The following is a 16393-nucleotide window of genomic DNA, read 5'->3' as shown; positions in this document are numbered from 1 at the left end:
CTGCCCTCCCGGGAAGCCATCATCTAATGAGCACCCGTCAGCTTGGCACGGGGGTTCACAGGGTAGCAGTTCTCCTGTGCCCCCACTTGCCATTCCCCTTTGTGGCTTTCTTGCCACTTCCCCCTGCACCCCAAGTCTTGTTGGCTTAATCTCCCCCACTCTGCTAACCACTGTCTCGCTTCTGGACTCCCACACATATCCTCCCTCCCCCGCCAGCCATAGCGATCTCCTTTATCCATCATTCAGGTCCCGTTGATGCTCAGCTGTGAACCCGTCAGTATACTTCGTGCTTGAAATGAAAGCACGCTCTTTGTTCACCTTTCTGCTTCTGGTCCCTTGTTTACTGTTGACCCTCACTGTCCTTCTCTGAACACGCTCAGCTCCTTCTCTGCCTGCGGTGCTCTCGGAGTGGCTCGCTGGCTCTCATGTTTAGACCTCTGCTCCAGTGTCACCCTTTCCAGACTCCTTCTTGGGATGCTGCACCATTCTCATCAGCAATAGCCTCTTTCCTCTTGGTTGTCCCCTTCAGTGGACTCTTTGTACTTATTCTGAAATTATCCTGTGTGTTCATTTACACTGTTTTTATCTGCCTTTGTCACGGATGAAAAAAATCATCTTCATTTACTCATTCATTCATCCATTGAACAAATATTTGTTGACTGTCTCGTATGTGGAAGTTACTGTTCTGGCTGTTGCTGATAAGAAGGTAAACAAAACAGACAGGACGGGGCTGGGGATTTAGCTCAGCGGCAGGGTGCCTGCCTTGTAAGTGCAAGGTCCTGAGTTCAATCCCCGGTACCAGAAAAACAAAATGAAACAAAAAAACCAGACCGGACCCTGCTTAGAGGATAAGCGCCAGTGAATGAATGAAGTGATTTTTCGTAACAGTCCTGTGACACAGGCAGAGAAAATATTCTTAATCTTTTCTAAAGATATATTTTTTACAGAAAATCTGAACTTGTCAGTCACATAAGTGTAGAATCCAGGCCTTCTAAGGTTCCCTGCTCAATATTCCTTCTGTTAATGGCTCATAAGCAGCAACTCTTAGCCGTCTTAGAGGATGGAAGAGAGAAGAAGGTGGGCACTTAGGGAGAGGGTTAAAAGTCACACCACATATACATTGTGGTCACGGAATTAGAGCCACAGATGCGCAAGGGCAAGTTCCCCGGTGCCATGTTGGATCTCTCACTTCTCTCCATTGGAGCCACGCATGGCACTGCTGGAGAAGACGGGATCTTTTCTGAAACCCAGTCTCTGTTACTGTAAAACGGGAACAACAACACCAAACTTTTCAAGTTCTTTGGGTTATTAAATGACAAATCGTTTCCAGGGTTTGGTGTAGGGTAAGTGCTCCGTTAAAAGTCTGCTGTGAGAATGTCTTGAAGCTGGGCTGGAGAGACTAAGAGAAGTTCTTTCCAGCACTGTTCTCTTCCACCTGTAGTTACAGAAGGGGAAGTTGATTTCTGGTATTAAAACTGATAAACCCTCAATGCAAAAGCCACTTATTTCAGACTTTGAGAAAACAAGATCAGAGAAGGTAGTGACTTATCTAAATTCACTTAGACAGCAGTGTAGGATCTGAACCCAGAAATGGAACCAGACTAGACTGAACCCTTTTGTTAGTTGGCTTTCTGGCAAAAATATCTGAGTTCATCTACTTAAAAGAAGGAGATGTTTATTTTAGCTCACAGTTTCTAAGCTTCAGTGCCAGTTCACTTGGCCCCATTACTTTGGACCTGTGCTGAGGCAGACCACCATGGTATGGAGAAAAGCTTCTCACCTCATGGTGGCCGGAAGCAGAGAGAGACAGGAAGGGGGTGGAGTCCCAGCATCCCTTTCAAGGGCGTGTCTCCACTGACCTGCCTTCTTTCATTAGGCCCCATTCCCTAAGAGTTCCTCTGCCTTCCAGTGGTGCCACAGGATGACAATCAAGTTCAGCGTATGGCCTTTGGGGATACAGTTATTCCTTTTTGGTTTTGTGCTCATTGTTCATCTCATAAAGCATGGGAATCTCTGACTTTTCCCTGATCCTTTTCTTGTGCATTTTATACACAGGAAGCCAGAGGGTCCCCAGGGAAGCAGGTAGAATTATAAGGACGGGAGCAGGGTCTGGTGTGGGCCTGGTGTCCTCTCAAAACCCATTTATAGCTCTGAGACTTGGGCCAGTCACTTCCTCTCACTGAGTCCTAGTTCCTTCATACATCAAAACCAAACCAAACCAAACCAAACCAAGATAGTAACAGTATATACTCCTAAGGGGTTGACACAAGAAATAAATAAAAGAACCCATACAAAATCTCCTGCAGCATAGCAAACAATACAGACCTGTCTTTAATTTTATATTAAAAATGCATTTTCTTTCCCCTTTTTGCAGTTCTGGGCTCTAACCAGGGTCTTGCTATGTGCTAGGCAAGCTCTCTGCCACCGAACTATAACTCCAACCCTAAAAGTTATTTTAATGTGGTTTTTGTTGGGAAATAGGTAGTTTTGTTCATATAATACAATCTGTTATATGTAGTATTTCACTAATCTTGAAAAAAATGCAAAATACACAGCTCTAAAATACTATACTGATAACCATTGAATACTGTTAAGCAGCAGTGAAATGCAACAACAAATTGATAGGTGGGCTAAGTACTAAAAAGTGAGTCACAGAATCTGGGAGTGTAGCTCAGTAGTAGAGGGCATGCTTAAGTTTTCTCAACCCTTGGTTTAATCCTAGCAGAAAACAAAACAGAACAAAAACAAAACACATTAAAATAAGTTTTCTCATAAACTATATAGATGGAGTAAATATATCAACGAAATGTGTACAAAACAAACAGAAGCATACCATAAATTTGAGTGGATTTCTCTTTAGGTAGTAACAACACATGTAGCCAAACAAATATTTCAGTAGAAATCAGCACAAAGTACCGGAGGAAATAATTGCATTTGAAGGAAGGCCAATGTCATAGTCATGGAAACAGTTCAATCAACTCGTTCTCAGAATATTAATACAGAGAAAGCAACCAGGAAAACAAACTGAATTCCAGCAGTAAATTGCATTGCGATTAATGTCACATCCCCGTAACAATGAACAGAAGGAAGAAGAAAAAGTCACCGAGGAGGTTTCAGTCTTTGCCCTCAGGGAAGGTTTTCCTTGCACCCCTGCCAACACCAAGCCCACGACCCTTGTCACAATAGTCTTCAGGTGGGCGTTTGCACAGCAAGGAGCACAGGTCGGCCATTCAAATGCAGGAAGACAGGTGACTTCTAACTGCCAATGTGGTGTGGTATAAATGCTCACTTTTTCAAGTAACAGTGCCTTCTTTCATATAATATATATTTCAGAATGCATGCTTATTGGGGGTGGGTCGCAACAATTTTCTACTGAATAAGATGCATCAACAAAACACATGGGAGACCACTGGCTCATAAGGCAGTCAGGCGTATGAAGGAGAATAAGCCGGTTAGTTTGCCGAGTGACTTCTCAGCTATGTGCTCTTTGCTTATCCTAATAACCCCACTGGTGCACGACAGTGACAAAGAAATATTCTGCACCTGGTAACGAAGGAATTCGGAAGCAAACTTCTGATATGTGGCCGTGGCCACCACTCTCCCCTTACCGCAGGCAGAGGGGTCGGAGGGGACACACCAACTTAGCGGTCAGATACACCTCAGCGGGACTCCAAACTGCCTCTTTTTAACTTGGCGGTTTTGAGAAAGTAACTTTAACCCAGCTGAGCCTCATTTTCCTCACTTGTGTGATGTACTCTTTTCTAAGAACAAAAATGGAATAACATGAAGTGCCTAGGCAGTATAAAAGCACAACCCAGCACCCAGTAGGCACTCAGGAAGTGGCGTTTCCTTCCCTTCTATGACCCTTTCACTCGAGGACCTCCTCATGCCGCTGAGAGCATCGCAGAGTCCACAAGCCACGGCCAAGAGAATGCACGGCTTGAGAATCACATGGTCATGGTCAAATGAAAAACAAACACAGGGCAATTAATAACGAAAGGGAACCACGCCAGGGGGTGTCGCCAGCCGCGACGTCAGGATCCTGCCAGCAGGTCCTAAACCTGAAAGGACGAGGACAGAGAGACGGGAGGCACCTTTCTTCTCATGTTCCTTGCTTGCTTTATTACCGAACCTCTCCTTTTATACTCTCCAGCTGCGCGGCTGTGAGAGCGTGCCGCCCACACATTCCGGAAGGAAACCGTTAAACTGTTACATTTGCACCAGTAAACCGTTCAACAGATCAGACCACCAGTTGAACTAGCCCGTTGCTATGGGCGACGGCACGTCCACACTGCTCGGGTGAATCACAGGTCAATATGGCTGTGCTCTCCATAAGGCGGTACTTTGTAAAAAGGAGCTCCTGATTCTACCACCCTAAACCAGAGGAGAGCAGAGTGGCCCCAACCTCTGTTGGCCTTGGCTGGCCCCAGAGGGGGGCACCCGGGCCTTGCACTCTGGGATTTGCCAGGAGCCCCAGCAGGGCAGGCAGGGAGCTGGCGACACAGCCACCACGATGGGGACTCAGCCAGGCCAGCAGTGACCTCTTTGCCAGAATCTGCGGCTGAGTGACTTGTGACCTTTCCTTTCTGGCTCGTTGTAGCCAGGAGGGGGATATTTTCCCATTCCAAGGGTGAGGTAGGATAGGGAACAGCCAGGATGGCAGTGGCAGTTTATGTTCAGTAGATGGGCAGGGTTTTAGAAAGGTCACTGGATTCTCTCCCAAAGCTTACTTTGTAGATAAAACCTGTGACAGGCTGTGTAATGGCCTCAAAGATGTCAGATACTAATTCTAGAACCTGGGAATGCTATCTTCGATGACAAAAAAAGGTTTCGCAGCTGTGACTAAGAAGATCTTGAGATGAGAAGATGATCCTGGATTATCCAGGTGAGCCCTGAATGCAATCACAGGTGTCTTTAAAACAGAGACAAGGAGATCTGATGGAAGGCAGGGAGGCCCTGAAGCCACGGGCTGCACAGCTGGCTTTGAAGATGGAAGAGGTGGCCAGCAAAGGAAAGTGAGGAAGGCAACTCTGGACAAAGCTACCGAACAGATTCACCAGAGTCAGGAGGCTACAATCTTTATTTCAGCCCTGTGAAACTGACTCCAGAAACGTGAGAATAGCTGAGCATTGTTCTAGCACCAAGGCAGCTGTAGGAAACCAATCAGAACCTTACATGTAATGCAACTGATTCTCCCAGTCAAGATACTGCTTCAGAGAAGGGACTCGTCCCCTTTGTCACTGGTATGGGTCCTTGCTTCAGTGATAATGGAAATAAAGAACTAACTAGAAAGTAAGAGGCAGTGGGAAGGGGCTCTGTCTTAAGGGGCTGAAGCTTAAAGGGGCGTATATGTGACAGAGATCAAGCTGACTTCAAAGGAATGGAAGAGAAAGTAGGGCACAGGTGTGACGAAGAGGGTCAGACTGGCCGATGACAGAAGAACCAGGCCAGGTTTTATGATGTGCTGGGCTGGGCTGGAGTCTGGTTGATCATTCATCTCCGTTCTGCTTTTGCAAGATGGCGCCGGGGGCCGTCTTGTCTCCATGCAATCATTATCTCTGCTTGGGGCAGCCTCGGTCTTGTGGGGCGCTGCTGGAACCCAGGGTGACTATGGGTTTAGAGCAATGCTTGAGACTTCTGCGTGGAGTCAGATGACCCTGCAAAACCCCTTATCTTGATGTTCTCAGCCTTGGTCACATAGATTAGGTAAAAGCAGGTTTAATCAAGATTGTTTGCTAACTTTTAGGCAGACACTTTCTAAATTATTAACATGGGTATATGCAGAGCTAAGAGTTATGAAGAAGACTGCCGGGTGTGGTAACCACACCTGTAGTCCTAGTACTTGGGAGGCTGAGGCAGGAGGATCACAGATTTGAGGCCACCCTGGAATACATTGCGGTTGTCCCTGTGTGTCACCCTTCTCATCTCCCTTGGGGAGACACAATTGGCAGTGTCAGTCATTCAGTGCACAGGGCGTTTGTTCGGGTGCTAAGGAGGGAACCAAGGACCTTGTGCATGCTGAACACTTGCTTTACTACTGAGCTCCTCCCCTACCACTGCCTCTCGGGGGTGGTTTTCTATTTTTATTTTTGGTGGTTCTGGGGATTTAACCCAAGGCCTTCACATTGAGCTACATCCTAAGTCTTTTTGTTTTTTTATTTTAAGATAGGGTCTTGCTAAGTTGCAGAGTTGCCCAGGCTGAGCTCCAACTTGCAAAGCACCTGCCTCAGCCTCCCAGAGTTCAGGGATCACAGACATGGGCCACCACATCTTCCATCTGTTAAAGAACAATATGAAAACACAATTTTGGACATAGAAGCTTCACACAGCGGGTAGAGGTCCAATGCTTGTGGAGATTTTTCTGTAGTTTTTTTTTTTTTTTTTTTTTTTTTTTTTTTTTTTTGGTACTGGGGGTCCAACTCAGGACCTTGTGCTTTCGAGGCAGGTGGCGGAACCACTGAGCTAAATTCCCAGCCTATGTAGTGATTTTTGACCAATTCTATGCTTTTATATCTCCACAGTGTCTTTCAACTTTTGTGACCCTTGGTACCTCTAAATCTTAACTTTTTCAGGGGTTCAGGAAGTCAAATTGTTTGGCTTCTCCTCTTCTACCTTTTGGTAGCTCTTTTGCCTATGCCAGGATAATCTGCTTCTTACCTTATAAAATGTGTTACATCTATAATATCTCCTCTCCTCTTCTTTGTGTCCTTGTAGGGTTTCTTCACTTTACTGACCTTGTAGGAGGACTTAAGTCAGAGAGGAAATAGGTGTATGTGATTGGTCTACTTGTCTATCCAGAAATCAGCCTTCACTTTTAGTGATTCAGTTGGTGTTTAATTATATCTCTTCAGGGCAGCACACGATGGAATTAAAAAAGTTTTTGCAGGGGAGGCAACTCTGCCACCACACTCTTAGGGCCCTCTGCTGGGCTTGAGAATGACATAGACACCAGGCCCACGGGAGAAGAGCACACACATTTCAGGTTTACATGACACAGGAGCTCTCATAAGGCAACGAAGAGGCAAGGAAATAGCAACACTTGAAAGCTTTTAAACTAGTTGGACAAAGAAAGGTAGTTGAACAAAAATAAATTGTGGGCGAAGATAAAGGACAATATAAAGTATTTTGACAGGATCTGTTTGTGCAGCCGTTTCTGGGCTCTGCCTGCCCATAGAAGACTATTGTTTCTTCCTCATAACGTGGGAAGTTTTAAAATTTGTTTTGTTTTGAGATAAGATCTTGCTATGTATCCAGGCAGACCTTAAACTTACAGTGATTCTCCTGTCTCAACCTCCGAATTGCTGGGATTATAGGAAAACGTAGGAGCTTTAAATTTGTTTTGAGAAGGAAGAGTGCCCTTCTTGCAGCTGCTGCTTTTCCGGTTCCCTTAGCTCGAAATATGGAACCCTTATGCCAAAGGGCACATTTTGGGGGACTATTCTGCTACCTTCATTTTTGATGATCTTATTAATTTCCAGGTTAATAATTAAGAGATTAGTTCTTTCCATATTTTGCTTGGTCCTTTTATAGTATTCATCTCTCCATATTGTTGATCTCTATTGAATATTTTGGTTGTGTTATTTTTATAGTGAAGTTTAAAATGTTCATTTATTATCAGTATAAATAAATATCAAACATTTAAAACCTAGTTCTGTAGATTTAGTCTTCTAAACATTTCTACCTCACATTCCAAATTTGATTTTGCTCACCTGTAAGTGTGTCCTGAAATTTCAGCCTCCCTAATTGCTTATTTTGTTAGAAAGTTTTGTCAGTACTTTCCAGTTGGCTGAATTCATCTTGGAGGCATTTCATTTATTTATTTTTCTAATAAAAGAACAATAATATCCATCTAGAACTTTATTGGCTTAGTTCAGTTTGTTTGCTTTTGAGGTAGTAGAGTCTTGCTATGTTCCCCAGGTTGGTCTTGAATTCCTGGGCTTTAGGGATTCTCCTGCCTCAGCCTCCTGAATATCTGGGACCACAAGGATGCTTCAGTGTGTCCAGCCAGAACTTTCTTGTTTTAGAAGCATTTTTGTGCATCCTCTCCCTTTAGGGCTTCGCAGTAACCTGTGAGGGAGGCAGCAAAGATGTTCCTCAGGCTGAGAGGAATAACTGAAGATGGGGCTGGCTTAGTGACTCCTGGGTTACCTCAGCCAGGTGCAGGTCACCTGCCCGTAGCAGGCTGCTCTTCCCGCTTCTAAATGCTCTGCCTTCGCTTTGCATGGCAACCACTCCATCTGTCACATTCGTCGCCCCTATGCCGTCTTCTCAGACCAAACCTTGCCACTTCCAGCCCAATTCCCTGAGTCTCCCTTTGCCCCTGTCCCCCGAGTCTGCTGGGTCAACACGTTGATCTTCCACTGTGCCTTCGGTGTCGCCCTCTCTTCCTGTGTCTCCCTGCTGCTGGCCACCCTCACTTTCCAGGCTGACTTTCAGGGTCCCCCAGACTCTACTAACCCTAAAAGTTACTGGGTGCTTTCTGTATGTCAAGTGCCACCATATTATTAATCCCTTCGGTTTATTCACCAGTACCGTGAGATCCGCACTACTATCACGGCGGCCGTCCCCACTCACAGAGCGGGACAGTGGCACAGGAAGGGGAAGTGACGTGCGAAGCTGGCCACACACCTGGCAAGTGCAGCGCCGGGGCTTGCAGCTGCGTGGTCGGCCTCTGGAGCCTCACTCGCGCTTTGCCACCTCGCTCTGGTCTGATTCCAGCAGGTAAAGTCCCTCAGAAAAACCAACCAAGCCAACCGAAAAGCCACCCCTCAACTCCACCCAGCCGGAAATCCTGATGGAGCCCCAGACGGGCTGCAGCTAGTTCCCGTTCCCTCCCCACACTAGACACGCAGTCAGCCCGCTGCGTCAAGACCGACCCAGAGCTTTTCCAGCCTTTCTTCTCCACCTGACCTTCCAGGAAGTGCTCGGGGTTGGAGGCTGCTGTTGAAGGTCTGCCTGCCTTCAACCTTCGCGCTCACCTACCTGGTTGTATTCAGCACTAGGCTCCAGGAGCTTCTTTCTCCAGCCAGTCCGAGTCCTGAGGTTATTTTATTATTTTCTTATCTCAGCATGAGCTGGTTTACTGGCCCATTTTCCATGGCTTCTCTGTTTTAATTAACCTGAACTCCATGCATCAAACTGTGAAGGGCAGAGCACTTCTTTGGTTTGTTTTCTTTTATCTTTTTGAAAAAATTTAATTGTGGAGATATACAACATAAAATTTACCAAATTAACCATTTTAAAATGTATAGTCTGGCAGTGCCAAGTGCCATAGAACTCCAATCGTGAAACATTTTAAAGTAATACAGTTTAGGTAGATATTATTGTTTGGTTAAGGATGAATAAAATACTGACAATGCTGTGAATTTAGCAATGGAGCAGTTGCCCAGTCCGGGAGGCCACGGGTTTGATCTGTGCATATGTGCATGTGTGTGTGTGTGTGTGTGTGTGTGTGTGTGTGTGTGTAATTCTACAAGGGCATCTTCCTCTGTTGGTGCTGCTCTTGTTACTGATCACTGAGGCCAAGGCTTATTGTTTCAAAATATCTGACTTCTTCATTTTCGTCTTTACAAACCTCTTGTTTCAACCTCTCTGAATACACCCATTTACAGTGGTATCTGTACTCCCATTGCAATGTGCCACAAAGCTATCCTACCTCTGGAGAATTTCTCTCTTGCTCTCATTTGCTTGTTTTTGCAGGTTTTGTTCTATTTTGTTTTGTTTGTGCTGAACAGAAAACAGCACTTCAGGTCAGAAATCAAACACACTGCAGACATAGACTCTGTAAAATGGCAGTTTATGTTTAGATACTTTAAGGGATCTTTCCTGGTCTTACCCAACATAATGCAATTTCAGAATTTCAAAAAGTTCAGAGAAGCTGCTGACAGCGATGGCTCCTCCTGGCTGTCCATGAAGATAGACTTACTTTAGATTTATTTTAGAAGTCTTGCTCGAATTCCTAGACTTCTGGGGAGCTCAAACACCGTCCAATTCATAAAACTTCCTATTTGGACATCCTTTGGTGCCACCTTATGTAAAGGGACAGAATTACATCTATTTAAACTGATTTCACTATGCTGGACCTTAGTTGTACCCCCTATGAATTACAGAGACAGTGAAACTTTTTCTGCAGTGATACAGCATCAGTATCTTTCCTTTTTTTCAAATTTATTATAACATGATGTAACACTTGCATGGCTTGATACTAGGATTTAGCTAAACATTTGCTTGAAGAACTATTCATGTGAAGATTCTATACATTCATACCAGGTTCTCTGTCCGTCTGTATCACAGGACATCGGAAGACTAGTTTGGGGTGATGCATATAAAAGCACTTTATATAATATTTCTAGGGGAGCCCAGAGCCAGGAAATCATGGCTAAATCAAAGGAGGAGAAAGACTTAGAATACTGATATGGTCGGTCCTTAACAGCCACGGCGGTCAGCATTCATAAAGCTCTTCCTGTGTGCCAGGCCCTGAGCTCAGCATTTGTGCGCTAACGCACTTAGTCCTCCCTGCAGCCTGTGAGGGAAGTTTAATCACCATCCCCACTTTAAAGAACAGGAAACGGAGGCACAGAAAGCCTTAGTAACTTGCTCAAGGTCAGATGGAGAAGTAAGCAGCCAAGCCAAGATCTGAACCTTGAATTCTGAGATCAGGTGAAGTCAGGTGTGTTCAGGGTGGGGGTGGACATAGACTAAACAAGTCTGAACAATGGCATTTTGGCTGCAGAGTCTGTAGTAATAGTAGTTGGGTGGTTCTGTCTCTAGCAGTAAGATAGTAGAAATGTCCCCGTACTTGAGTGGCTGAGGCATGAGAATCTCAAGTTGGAGGCGAGCCTAGGCTACACAGCGAGTTCAGAGCCAGCCTGAGCTGTGTAATGACAACTGTCACAGAGAAAACAAGCATAGCAGAACTAAGAGCTTCCATTTATGGAGCAATTACTGCGTGGCACAAGTGCCCCACATGGTTCATCTTATTCAATCCCCACACCAACTCTCTGAGGGACATAGTGATTATTTCAGAAACCAGGAATCCGGTCTTAAGTGAGCTAAGTAACTTGTCCAGTATCACACAGCTGCTTCATAGAAATCTAGGTCTGATTTCAGGACCCTGGTTCTTAACCATACCGTCGTGGGGTCTCTTAAAGTGTTACCTGTGATGAGAAGAAAAAATTATTGCAGTTTTTTTTGTCTGGATCACTTTGGTCTAGAAAGGGTTTCAGATTTTGTATTTTTTTTTTAAGATTTTGGAATATTTGTATATACAGAATGAGTTGTTCTGGGGAAGAGACTCAAGTCTAAATATGAAATTAATCTGTATTTCCTATCTAACTCATGCATCTAGCCTGAGGTCATTTTATATATTTTTAATGTACCTGCATTTTGACTGGGCCCATCATGTGAGGTCATGAGATGTGCACTTGTGGCATAATGTTGGTGTTTGAAAAGTTTCAGATTTTGGAGCATTTTGGATTTTGGATTTTTGGATTATGCGCACAACATGAATAGTAAAAAAAATGGTTGGAATAGATTCAGTTACACATCTATCTGCCCTCATGTCTCAACATGCATCTTTCCTGTGTTTTAGTGGGACTTTTCCTATGATGTAATGCATTATTCTTGCCCATTTCAAAAAAGAAATACAACTTTTTTGTTGATTTTTTTTATAGGAAATAACTATGTACTTCTTCTATGATACAATACCATAAAGGCTTGACTGAAAATTGTGGCACCAGTTGCTCAGAGGCAAAGTAGATCCAAACTTCTTTTCAAATGTTCACTCTGGCCTCCAGCTAACAGAGTGTTACTTCTAGTTGCTTCTTATGTATTTCCTCTGCTAACCCATCTCTGATCTCTGATGTCAGTGTAATATGTTTAACTAAGAGAAAATAAGAAAGGAACTGAGTACAGTAGGAATGACCCAAGAGAAAGGAGACACTTTAAAAAAAATGGGCAAGGGTATTTCCTATCCCAATATGGTGTAGGCTGAGCCAGGAGGATCTCAAATTCAAGGCCATCCTAGATAACTTAGTGAGACGATGTCTCAAATAAAAGAGACAACGCGGGGGTGTAGCTCAGTGGTAGAGAGTATGCCTAGCGTGGTCAAGGCTCTGATTCCACCCCCAGTTATTCTCTGTGCTCTCCACAGAGATAGGAGATAGAGATAGGAGACAGAGATAGGAGGCCTAGTAAACAAACTGTTTAACTCCTTGGATGTTTTCTGTGTACTGTCTATCTGGTCTGTATTGTGGATAGCTGAAATAGCGGGACAGGATTTTGAAGAAATGAAGTGTTACCATACCTACTTTGGCTTCTTGACCCATTTGGGGATACGTGTTTTAACATCTGTTCACGTACTTAATCCATGAACATGTGCCTTCCATTTCTGTTCTGATCACTTTCTTCCTACTTCATTTTTCAGGTGCTGTGGGAACTGCTCTGAAATAGAAGAAATGGTGGGAAACAGGAAGGTAGGCTGTGCGGGTGGAGAGGAGATGAAGGGTAGGAGGGAGGGGGAGAGCAGTGGCGGGACGATGATGCTCATGCGGTACATACGGGCACAGGCAGATATAATTATTACACATCGCAAACACACACTAATGAAACATGTATAAAACAGGACTCTAAGTCCTCTGTTAGTCTGTCAGTGTGTTCTCTGCAGCTGTCATTTGTGACTTGATCCCTGGAGCCACAGCCAATCTCTTCTCATCCAGAGGACGTTTCAAGCAACAGAGGAGACATCAATGGACTCTTTGGCAGAGGACACCCCAGGCTCACTGGGCCCGAGGGACGGGTAGATCAGGACGGGTGATGCTTGGTGCACACAGGACTTTGATGGTTTCGGGGAGTGACTGGTCCCAGAGCAGCCGGGGCGGGGCTAGTGGCACCTGGCTCGGTCTCTCGCTGTGGGTGTTGCCCATCACAGAAGCAGCCAGCCCACTGGGAGGGAGCCCTGGGAGAGCAGCGGAAGTCGGAAGTCGGAAGTCGGGGCTGCTGGCTTCCTACCTGGGATATGAACAAGAGTCCTCACGGTCTGTCACGGAACCTAATGGAATAGCTCACGCTTCTGCAGCCTCCTTTCCAGCTTTGGAAGTTGACTTTGCTGTTGTTGCTGCCGTTGTTGTGTCTGTGCTGTGTCTATTGCTAATTTGGGGGTGAAAAGGAATTGATTGGAGTATGTTAAGTCATAATCAGAGAAAATATCTACAGGCTGTTTTCCACCAAGCTTCCAGAATATTGTAACACAAACGCACGTCATTTTCAATCTCTCCACACGAAGAGCACCCTGTTCACTGATGGTGGCCTTGGCCATGCCGACCTTATCTCTGGGACCCCTTTGCTACCTGGCGATGGTTCTTAGACCCGACGTCCTCCCGCCACAGGAAGCTGCTTACGAAGCTCTTTGCCCGGAGTGTATCGCCCACCCCCTCAATCTGGACAGATATGTTTACTTGTGTATCATGTTTCACCCAATAGAATATCAACTCCCTTACAGCAGGGCTGCATCTCCTGGCTGTGGTGCTGGTGAAGAGGGTGACCAGGTGACAAGTAGCTGCAGGAACTTCAGTGCAGCACCGAGTGCAATCGCTCTGCCACATTACCCAGTGAAACATATTATATTTTTCTTTTCTGAAAAGCGTCAGAGTTAACAACACAGTGAGGGATTAAGTGGACTGAAATCTAGCAGGAAGTGGGAGCTCAGATGGGCGAATATACCACTTGGTCACTTTCGTTGCTGATTTAGAGGAGGCAGGTGTGAAGCCAAGGGAGGGGTGATCTCTGGATGCAGAGCAGGTGAAGGATGTGTGTCCTCATAAATAACACCCTGCCTCTACTTCTTGCCTGGAAATGTAGCATAAAGATGAAGAGAGGTAAATTAATTAGTTCTTGTCTGGTCTACACCTTTCCAACCACATGAACATCTAGAAAATCCCAAGCAAGGAGATCTGACTGAGAGTGCCTCCAGATTTCTTAAAGGAAACAAATGAAAATGACATCTGTGAGATTATAACACTACCATGGCTCTTAATTTATCCTACAGTGATTGTAGAACTCACATTAGGTTTTATAGGTTAAAGATTCACTGGGAAATCTAAGTGCATGTATATCATTCCAACAAATAAGGAAAATAGGACAAAAACAGGACAAAACAAGTCCAGGTTGGGTGGTACATGCCTTTAATCACAGCTGCTTGAGAGGCGGAGGCAGAAGGATGACAAGTTTGAAGAGAGCCCGGGCTGTTTAGTAAAATCCGGTCAAAGTAAAGTAAAATTTAAAGCTGGGCGTAGTGGCTCATGCCTGTAATTCCAGCACTTGGGAGGACCAGGCAGGGGGATTGCCAAGAATTCAAGGTTGACCTGGGCTACATAGTGAGTTCAGGGCCAGCCTGAACTAAAATTGCCTCAAAAAAAAAAAAAAAAAAAAAAAAGAAGATAAAACAAAACCAAGCAATCACTTTAAAGAAGGCAAGGGAGGAGAGCAACAAAAGGGACTATATACAGCCAACAGACAATTACTGAGAAAACTATATGTATGACTATATATGTGTGTGTGTATGTAATTTTTAAACATGGTAAAGGATAGAGATCATATAAGATACAGAAAGAGAGAAATCATTTTAAAACTAGAGAAGCTACATGAGCAGAAGATAAAAAACAGAATTTCAGAAGAAAGCATTAGTAGAATGAAAGGACTTTATTTCATGATGATAGAAGAAGGTTCAACTTATCAGGAAGATATAGCAGTCCTACGTTTGCTTTCACTTAATTTTTTTTTTTTTTTTACTGGGGATTGAACTTGGGTCCTTGTGCTTGCAAGGCAGGCCACCGAGCCGCTGAGCTGAATCCCCGGCCCTGCTTTCACTTAATTTGATGATGTCAATATAGAGGGCAAAACGAGGGAGAGATACAAGGAGAAACAAATTCACTGTCGCAGGGAAGATTTCAGTATACCCTCTCACTCTCTGGTAAGCATGATGACAAAAAAAGAAATGTGAAAATGATTTGAAAAATTAGCACATTTGACCAAATAAACACATTTAGAATAAGTACATCAGCTACTGCACAGTGCACATTGTTTTTTTTTTAAAAATCAACAATATACTGAAACTGTAGCTAAAGTTTTAACAAACTTAAGGGAGCTGACATCATACAGGCTATAGTCTCTTATGCAATATATTTTTACTAGAAATCAATAATAAAAGATAAACTTAGAAAATCTCTCTTTAGAATTTAATCAGTACACATCTATACTGGGTCTAAGAAGTCACAAGGGAAGTTAGAAAATATTTTTTACTTGAATAACAATGTAAATATTACAAATTAGATTTATTAAGTTTGGGTTAGATGAATATTTTGCAGAAATTTTGTCTTAAGTGTATATATTAAGAAAAAATGGCTGAAAGTTATTTAGCAATACTTTGATATCATAAAATTAGGAAAGAACAGAAAAGTGAATCCATAGAAATTATAAGGGAGGAAGTAAAACAGATGAGGACATGAATTAATGTTATAGAAAATAAACATTCAGTAGAATGGATTAACAAAGCCAAAATCATAGTTGTTTGAAGTCTAATAAAATCAATTAACTTTGGATAGAATTTATCAAGAAAAAGAGATTGAGAGTGAAGACTGCCAATCATACAAACATTGAAATGATTGCAGGAGGATAATGTAAACTACTTTATGTTAAAAAAAAATTGAATTGGGCCAGGGATTTAGCTCAGTGGTGCTGTACCTGCCTCACAAGCTCAGGGTCCTGAGTTCGATCCCTGGTAGACACACACACATGCACACACACAAATTGAATTGAGTTGAAATATTTAGATTTCTAGAAAAAGCCATACATTTTCCAAACCAAACCAAACTTACCAACTTACTAAAGCTAACTTAAAAAAAGAAAAAAGAAAAAAGGGCTGGGGATTTAGTTCAGTAGTTCTGCTGCCTGCCTCGCAAGCTCAAGGTCCTGAGTTCAATCCCCAGTACCAAAAAAGAAAAGAAAAAAAAAATCCAAATAATTCTACCACGATTAAAGAAATGAAATTCCTGAGTTGAATTTCTTCCTACAAAGAAGAGTTTAAACTTGATTGGCTTACCTGGAGAGTTCTCCCAATCAATTAAGGGGGGGGGGAAGAAGCCTGTGTTTTATGGACTCTTTCTTAGCTGTGTTAGTTTTCTGTTACTATGACAAAATACCTGAACTAATTAATTTATACAGAGAAAGCATTTTGGCTCACAGTTTTGGAGAGACCATTTTTGTTGATTGGTCCTTTGGGTCCCACGGTGGACAGCACACCATGGCTGGGGCAGGTGGCGGATGGGCGAGACATTTACCTCATAGCAGCAGGAAGCAAAGAGAGAGCAGCAGGAAGGAGTTGGGTCCAACATCTCCT

At 43.7% G+C, this 16393-nt stretch overlaps 1 long non-coding RNA gene across 6 annotated transcripts in view; it reads left to right on the top strand.

Moving 5' to 3' along the window:
• Positions 1 to 15056, top strand: part of LOC104862210 — a 54191-nt gene extending 39135 nt beyond the window's left edge. For 4 of the 6 annotated variants that reach the window (XR_004516825.1, XR_004516824.1, XR_004516826.1 and 1 more), the window contains one exon: positions 12425 to 15056. This is a non-coding gene — a long non-coding RNA (uncharacterized LOC104862210). Of the gene's footprint in view, positions 1 to 4096; positions 4886 to 8529; positions 8722 to 12424 lie in introns of those variants that run through there. The other 2 variants (XR_780222.2, XR_004516827.1) reach the window with 2 other exon arrangements.
• The last annotated feature ends 1337 nt before the right edge of the window (positions 15057 to 16393 follow it).

This window comes from Fukomys damarensis, unplaced genomic scaffold (assembly GCF_012274545.1).
Source record: "Fukomys damarensis isolate Sample0158 unplaced genomic scaffold, DMR_v1.0_HiC HiC_scaffold_12, whole genome shotgun sequence".
NCBI classification, from domain to species: domain Eukaryota; kingdom Metazoa; phylum Chordata; class Mammalia; order Rodentia; family Bathyergidae; genus Fukomys; species Fukomys damarensis.
The sequence above is the reverse complement of the archived record's forward strand: the minus strand, read 5'-3'. Positions and strand labels throughout refer to the sequence as shown.